Source organism: Dama dama, chromosome 22 (genome assembly GCF_033118175.1).
Source record: "Dama dama isolate Ldn47 chromosome 22, ASM3311817v1, whole genome shotgun sequence".
NCBI lineage: Eukaryota > Metazoa > Chordata > Mammalia > Artiodactyla > Cervidae > Dama > Dama dama.
In genome coordinates this window covers 43,647,334-43,656,391 of record NC_083702.1, presented here as the reverse complement: position 1 = coordinate 43,656,391, position 9,058 = coordinate 43,647,334, and positions in this window count along the sequence as shown.

Genomic DNA, 9,058 nt, shown 5'->3' with positions numbered 1-9,058 from the left:
GGACCTCTTGAGTGAGTCACCCTCCCGAGGCAGCTCCATGGGGCTCAGATGCTGAGATCCATCTGGGGGTGATACCTCTGGGAGCCTCAGTTTCCTCATCTGTGAAGTGGTGGGAGGTAATAATTGCACCTCCCTTATGGGGTTGTCCTCCTAAGCACCACATCTGCCCCGGCCCTTTCCTTCCTGCTCCTGGATGTGATTTTGGTCAATACGGTTGTAAGAGCATTTTGTATCTTCCCAGAGGGGCTTCCCTGGTGGCTCAGGACGGTAAAGAATCTGCCTGCAATGCAGGAGATCTGAGTTCGATCCCTGGCTCGGGAAGGTTCCCTGGAGAAGGAAATGGCAACCCACTCCAGCATTCTTGTCTGGAGAATGCCATGGACAGAGGAGCCTCCATGGGGTTGCAAAGAGTCAGACATGACTGAGCAACTAACACACACACACAGAGGTGGTAAACCCCATATGGTGAATTCTCCCACCTCACTCCGCCATCCCAAGGGCCTTCTATACACTATTGATGATGAAACAACAGGCACATGACTGTCACTGGGTTTTAGGGGATCAGAGAGTTTGGGAGCCATAAAGACGCTTGAGATATTCTAGTCTAACCCCTCCCTGAGCAACTATAACAGAGCCGGCGTTTGCCAAGCCCACACTGGGTGCTGGCCTCAGTTGGAGTGCTCTGAAGAGTTCATTAACTTACTATTCATGTTCCTGTTTGATATTGACAATAACCCCTGTGAGGCATGTATCATCTCTGTTTGATAAACAGGGAGACTGAGGCCCAAATGAGGTGAAATCAAATGCCCAAGGTCACAAGGCTGGTGAAGGGCGGAACTGAAGGCAGGTAGACCATCAGTCTCTTGGCCCCTACTGGGACCTCTCCTGCCTCTAATCCTCTCACAGTTCTTTCCATCCTAGAGAGTAAATATTGATTGAGTCCCTTGCACTAATAGCTCCTGCTGATTGAGCATTAGATATTCCAGACATGTGCTAAACACTTCACATCCTCTTTCTTATAGGCTGCAATGACTCTGGGAAGTGGAAGGGATCATTCCTTCCATTTCTCAGGTAAGGAAACTGAGGCCCACAGAGAGCCCAGCCTCATGCAAGAAGAATCAGAACCGACCTCAGGTCTCCTGCTCCTGGGACCAATGTATTTTTCCATTGCTTGGTGTACTCTTTCCGTTTGCATTAATAAGCTTTTCTTGAGTGCCTGCTCTGGGCCAGGCCCTGTGCTGGTTGCTGGGTCACGAAATGAAGGTGCCAGAAACCCAGGCAACTCTGGCAAATGTTGGGCTATGGGGGAATACAGGCCCAGTCATACGGAACCCTGCGCATTTTCTAGAGGAGCCAGGAATCTGGATTTCTTTTGTGTGTGTATTCCCCCTGACTCTCAGATTTTGGCAATGAACTTCAGTTTAAAACACTGCAGCAGCTGCAGCTGAACACCTCTGTTGTCTGGCTCACTCTGCGGGCTGCCCGTTTGTGACATTTAGTTGAGAAAGACAGATGTGTGAACAAATCTTATGACAAGAGTAGATACAGGACCCCAAGGAGCACTCTTAACCCTGATTAGGTGGAGTTGGGAAGGATATTCTGGAAGGAAAGCCTTGAAGAATGGGTAGGAATTTACAAGGTGGACATAGGGGTAAGGACTTCCTGCGTAGGTGGAACAGCATGTGCAAAGGCATGGAGTTGTGGGAATGAGCTGAATATTTGGAGAATGGCAGGTGACACGCTATGCTTAAGGGTGAATAGGAGACTGGTAAGAGATAGGTCTGGTCTAGGCCTTTGCTTGAAGCCAGATGTACAGCAGAATGGCAAAAGAAACTGAGGCAAGGCCTGGCATAGAACCTTCTCTGAGGGATTCATTCAACAAATATTTTTATTGGGTACTACTTACTAAATGGGCTTCCCTGGTGGCTCAGTGGTGAAGAATCTGTCTGCCAGTGGCAGGAGACACAGGAAATGTGGGTACAATCCCTGGATTGGGAAGATTGCTCGGAGAAGGAAATGGCAACTGCTCCAGTATTCTTGCCTGGGAAATCTGATGGACAGAGATTCTTGGTGGGCTACAGTCCATGAAGTCACAAGAGTCGGACACCACTGAGAAACTAAACAACCATACTCACTAAGCACCAGGGACCAAACCACCATAGTGGCTGTTCTCAGGGAGCATCCAGCCCAGTGGGGAAGCAGGTAGTCAACAGTGGTTATCTGTGACTGCTTGCGGTCAGTGTTGAGTAGGAAAAGACTAGTTGCTTTAAGAATAAGTATTCTGTGGTCCCTGGATCAGCAGGATCAGCATCACACAGTGACTTGTCAAAAATGCACATTTCTCGGCCCCACTCAGACCAACTGAACTCTGGAGGTGGGAATCACAATCTGTGTTCTCATAAACCTTTCTGGTGATTCTGGTGCCTGCTCATGTTTGGGAACCACTGCTCCTAGGTCATGCCAGGACCCACTTTTATCCATCTTCTCCAATTGCTTTACTGCTTCTCAAACTCCCCAAGACCCTTTCTACCTCAGGGCCTTTGCACTTACTGTTCTCACCATGGCTGAATGACTTTCTCACTACCTTTAGCTCTTTGTGCAAATACCATCTCCTTGGAGAGGCCTTCCCAAGTGCCTGGTTTAAAGAATTACCCCCAATCTATCAGACTCAACTCCTTGTCTTACTGTGCTTTCTTATTAGCGTTCAACACTACCTGGTATTGTTGTCCATATTTATTTATTTGCCTTGTATCTGTCTCCGTTGACTAGAAGATAAGCTTCATGAGAACAGGGACATGATCTTTTTGTCCTCCCAGCATCTCGGGTCGTGCCCAGCATGATGAGATACTTGGGAAGTATTTTTGAATGAATGAATGAATCTCATAGGGTTTACCCTTCTGGTCATTCATTCATTCAACAAGCACCAATTCCTTTGGAGGTAATGGGCTTATTGTTGGAAGGGGTTCCATGGCCATTGGACAGGGGCAGCCTGATGCCTGGTCTTCCACACCCCTCCTTCCCCCTACATTCAGCTAGGTCCAGATACAAAGAACCTCCAGATGCACCAGAACCTCCAGTTCTGTGGGCTCCATGGAGAAGGAGGGGTTAACAGCACTGCTTCCCAAAACCAAGGACTGGGCCATTTGGGCTGATTAGGAAGTGAGGACTTTGGGTGAGAAGGAGGTAGAGAGGCAGCTACTGACAAGTTGTTCCCAGGGAACGTTCAATCATCCTGGGGTTGAATGCTTTCCGACAGCCCTGACAAGCAGCGTTCGTCTGAGCTGCGGCTGAGTGCCAGCATCAGCCGCAGTATTCCACGCACGGTGCCCCGGATGACCGTGCCCACTGCAGTGGTTCCAGGGGGTTTCTGCTCTGCCTGGGCCACTCCTTAGAGCCCAGCGCTTGCAGAGTGTATTAGCAGGGCTGTTGGATGCAAAACAGTCCTGCTGGGAACATAAGAGGCTTTAGGAGAAATTAGTGGGGAAAGGCCTCTTGAGAGTTATCCAGCATGAATCCTCAGGAACAATACCTTTTGTACATTAAAGCAGATTCTCCCTAATGCCTTAATGGCAGAGGACAATGCAAAAGAGAGGGCCAGTGGATTGGTAGGAATCTTAACATATTTAGATTAGGATTTCTTCATCTCCACACTGTTGACGTTTTGGCTAGGCTACTTCTGGGTTGTGGGGGCCATCCCGTGCATTGTAGACTGTTTGGCAGCATCTCTGGCCTCTACCCACTAGGAGCCAGAATCATCTCCCTCATTACGAAAGCCCAAATGTCTCCAGATATTGCCAGATGTTCCCTGGGGCCAAAATTATCCATGGATGAGGACCACTGATGTATGAACTCAATGTGTAGGGCATAGTGATTTTAAAATTGAAATCTGCAAGGATCAGGACTCAGACTGTGTAAGTTTGAACCCTGCTTTGCCTTTTAAGCTCTGTTTCCTCATTCCTGCATCTCTGGGTGCCACAAGGATCAGCTGTTACACGTAACAAGTAAAGGATCTAGACTGGGGGCCTGACAAGTCCTAAGAGTCAGTGAACACCACTCTCATTAACAGCAATTGGGATGGCGGTGAAGCCCCCAAGGATGATCTATAATGCAGCGGTGGCGTCGGTTTTGCAATTATTCGTATAATGCACTGTGTCGGAGGTGCCTTCTGGTACACTGCCTTCTCATGGTAATGACCTTTGCTGTTGAGTTCTTCACTGTTCACGTGGGCCTGGTTGTTTATGCCTTCGCTGATGCAGTACTTGGCCGTGGCCACCCCAGTAAAGGGCAGAGGAAATGTGACTGACTCACCTTCTGTGCGCAGGGAATGCAAAGTGGAGCCCTGAGCTGGGGCCCGAGTTGCACAGAGACGACTATACCCCGATTTCACCAGCAGGGGGCAGTAGCAGCTGGGAAAATGCTGGCTGCTGCAGGAGGGAGCCAAACCTTGCTGTTTTTAATTTTCAAAGCTGCAAGTATTCCAAGTTGAGCAAATCATCCTTCCAGAGCCACTCGAGGTTTCCTTTAACAGCTCATGGTAGCTTATCTGCAGGATCCTAGAGATGCTCTTCTAGAACATTCTACGCTTACCATGTCTGCCCATTTCCGGATGGCTCAGTCTGAACCTAGGGCAAATTGTGCTGGGGCAAAGTTAAACTGGTTCCTGTTTTTCTAAATTCCTTTTCCCCTCTGCTCACCGCACCCCATCCTGCCGCTTACCTGAGTGACACAATGCCCATCCCAGAAAGCACCCCAAGCAGCTGTACCTGTCACTCAGGCCCAATTTTACCTTGTTCCCCATCCCCCATCCCCACCCCCATATAAACTCTGCAGTCCAGAGTCTTACTCTCTCATAATTTCCCTCTGTCCATTCTTGACCTGCTTCGTTGCGTTTTCTACTAGCGAGGGATATCTTTAAAATTGAGATGAGAAAAAAGAGGCCCACAGAAGTTGAGCAACGTGCCTAGATTATACACGTGAAGCAGGGTGAGGCAGGATTCGAACCCAGGCCAGCTGGCGCCAGGAGCCCTTGCCACACTGTCTCCAATGGGGCATCTCTGCCAAGTAGGCAGGGCTGGCCCCCGCTGCCTCTTGGCCTCACTCCGACTCACTCAGTGATGCCTCTTCTCCTGGCTGCCCGCCTGCCCGCAGGCTGCCTTTCTCCAATGCAGAGGTGGAGTGAGTCCTCCCTGCATTGAGCTGGTGGCCCCCAGAGCTGTCGCCTGCCCTCCAGGCGCTCCTTGGTGAGTATGCTCTGGCATGACTTAACTTCCACTGTAGGCCCCTTGACGTGGCTGGACTTGGAGCAACAATTCTTCACCCCAGCCTCTCAGACTTCCAGTGAGGCTCAAAACCGACACCACCTGTTGTCTCAGGCATGCTTTGCAAGCTGTAAAGTGCTGGACAAAGTTAAGGGCTGTCAGTTTTACCATGATCGACTTCTTTCTGAGACTGGTTCTTGATCTCTTGCTCCAAGGATTCTTGGGGCAAGTTGTAAGCACATGAATGTGGCATCTATGGGCTGGCATCTGGCAGCCTTTGAACAGACTGGGAATACCTGTCAGCCATTCCAAATGCAGAGTCAAGGGCCTTTTTCCGATGGAAGCAGGGGGTAAACATGGGCTGGTGGGCATGTTGCCCAACAGGGAGGCCTCCAGGCCCGCTTACCAAGCCTCTGGTCTCTGTTAAACAGGCGTGATCGCCTGGAGACCCTGGCAACCCTCTTTACATTTACTTGAGGGAGCGGACAGGACCTGAGCTGCCCATAGCATCTCGACTTCTCCCACTGTGGGGCTGTGTGCCTGATGGCACCAGAGGGACAAGGGGACGAACTTTTAAGTCAACAGATCTGGATTCAGAGTGTGATCTAACATAAAAATGGCTCTGGTTCCCCCTGTAGGTGAGACACCCCTCTGTCTCCCCAAAAAGAGTTCTGATGTCTTGCTTGCTGGGAAAGATTTTTAAGACCTCAAGAGGGAAAAAAAAGCCAACAGTTGTGGGATATTTGAAATGAAGAATAGATACCAAGTCGTGTGGAGATGTCTCTCAAAGGGCCGGCATTTCAAAGCTCAAAGCTCTTTGCTGTTTTCTCAAACTTCAACTGTCAGTGCATCCATTTTCCAGAGGAGAAAACAGAGGCCTGAGTTAAGTGGTTTGAAAGACGTGTCTGACATCACATGGTTAATGAGAAGGGAGCGTGAGATTAGAATTCATATTGTCTGTTTCCACATCCGGCTCCACTGCTTACTGGTCAGGTGGCCTTGGGAGAGCTCAAGAGGCCTTGGCTGAGCCTCTGTTTCATCATCTGTAAAATGGGACTAGTGACCTATGAGAGAGAGCTGTGAGAATTAAACAGGATAATTCCTGTAAACCATTTGATGCAGCCACAGAATAAACACGCAACAAATACCAGTGATTTTTACTACCCTAGGATACGCTGTTATTAATGAATGAATGATTAACTTAAATGGACTTCGGCCCTCTGCTGGGTCCTAAGAGCTTTCCTTTCTAGAAACCCAAGAAATGAAGGCAGTTTCCTTTGCATAGAAATAAAGGCCCACTGAAGCCATGTCTGGCAGCAGAATTGCCCCTTACTTCCTCTGGATCATTCACCTTCTTGAATGATCTTTCCCAAAGCAGAGAAGGGCTGCTCCCCCCCTCAACCCCCCAGTGTAGACCGTCCATGACCATCTCTCTGAGGGCTGCCCCCCCAGTGTAGACCATCCATGACCATCTCTCCGAGGGCTGCCCCCCTCAGCGTAGACCATCCATGACCATCTCTCTGAAGGCTGCCCCCTGTCAGTGTAGACCATCCATGACCATCTCTCTGAGGGCTGCCCCGCCAGCGTAGACCATCCATGACCATCTCTCTGAGGGATGCCCCCGCCAGCATAGACCATCCATGACCATCTCTCTGAGGGCTGCCCCCGCCAGCGTAGACCATCCATGACCATCTCTCTGAGGGCTGCCCCCTGTCAGTGTAGACCATCCATGACCATCTCTCTGAGGGCTGCCCCGCCAGCGTAGACCATCCATGACCATCTCTCTGAGGGATGCCCCCGCCAGCATAGACCATCCATGACCATCTCTCTGAGGGCTGCCCCCGCCAGCATAGACCATCCATGACCATCTCTCTGAGGGCTGCCCCCGCCAGCATAGACCATCCATGACCATCTCTCTGAGGGCTGCCCCCTGTCAGTGTAGACCATCCATGACCATCTCTCTGAGGGCTGCCCCGCCAGTGTAGACCATCCATGACCATCTCTCTGAGGGCTGCCTTGCCAGCGTAGACCATCCATGACCATCTCTCTGAGGGCTGCCCCCGCCAGCGTAGACCATCCATGACCATCTCTCTGAGGGCTGCCCCTCCCAGCATAGACCATCCATGACCATCTCTCTGAGGGCTGCCCCCGCCAACGTAGACCATCCATGACCATCTCTCTGAGGGCTGCCCCGCCAGCATAGACCATCCATGACCATCTCTCTGAGGGCTGCCTTGCCAGCGTAGACCATCCATGACCATCTCTCTGAGGGCTGCCCCCGCCAGCGTAGACCATCCATGACCATCTCTCTGAGGGCTGCCCCTCCCAGCATAGACCATCCATGACCATCTCTCTGAGGGCTGCCCGCCCCCCCCCCCCCCCAGTGTAGACCATCCATGACCATCTCTCTGCCGATGCTGACAAGGGGGGCATTTTGTGATGATTGTGCAAGAAACCTTTCAATAACTGACCCTCTGCTCCAGCAAGAAGCTTTGAATTTTGCAGAATTGCTGGAGCAAAGCAATTTCTCACCTGGCGCTGGCTCCCGTAAGTCTCACAGCCATCTCAGAATTGTCTCTGGAGTGCTCTGCCTAATCGACTGCCCTCTGCTCACTTCTCGAGAGTTAGCAGATGTGAGATTTGGAGGAGAGGGTGACAAGTGGCCCGGGACCTGGAGAAGCTGTTGTGGTGAGAGGGGCCTCTTCTCACTGGAGCACATCCAAATTGGCACCGCGGTGAGTATAGAAAAAGCTGGAAAGTTTAAGGGCCTCCATGGCTTCCGTGGTGGCTCAGATGGTGAAGAATTTGCCTGCAATGCAGGAGACCTGGGTCTGATCCCTGGGTCGGAAAGATCCCCTGAAGAAGGGCATGGCAGCCCTCTCCATATTCTTGCCTGGAGAACCCCAGGGACAGAGGAATCCGGCGGGCTACAGTCCATAGGGTTGCAAAGAGTCAGATTTGACTGAGCCACTGACAGTTTTATTTTCACGCTCTCAGGGGCCTCCATTATCAGAGCAGCTTCCACGCTGGTCCCTTGGCCGCTGCTTTCCTGCTGCATCCTCCTCCCAGTGGCAGATGGTTAGCTACTTTAAACATTTTTTTTTGTGAAACTTATTTTTTAAAAATTTATTTACATTACCATATATAAAATAGGTAGCCAACGGGAATTTGCTGTATGGTTCAGGAAACTCAAACAGGGGCTCCGTATCAACCGAGAAGCGTGGGATGGGGAGGGAGATGGGAGGGAGTTTCAAAAGGGGAGGGGATATATGTATACCTGTGACTGATTCATGTTGAGGTTTGACAGAAAACAACAAATTCTGTAAAGCAATTATCCTTCAATAAAAAATAAATTAATTAAAAAAAAGAATAATAAATGGGACTTCAGTGGTAGTAAAGAAAAAAATTATTTTTTATAGCCACCGGGTCTTCATTGCTGCAAGTGGGCTTTGTCTAGTTGCAGAGAGCAGGCTGCTCATTGCTGTTGCCTCTCTTGTTGCTGAGCGTGGGCTCTGGGGAGCATGGCTTCAGTATTTGTGACTCCCAGCTCCAGATCACAGGCACAGTAGTCGTGGCTCTTGGGTTTAGTTGTTCCTGTGACATGTGAAATCTTCCCTGATCAGGAATGGAACCCCATGTTCCCTGCATTGGCAGGCAAATTCTTAACCACTGGACCACCAGGGAAGTCCCAACTAGCTACTTTTTCATTTGTGTCCCTAAATATGGGATGCACATCATTTATCTACTCCATGGGACAGAGAGCTGTAGTGGGTCTCAGCGTGGGCTCTGGGGTCGGATAA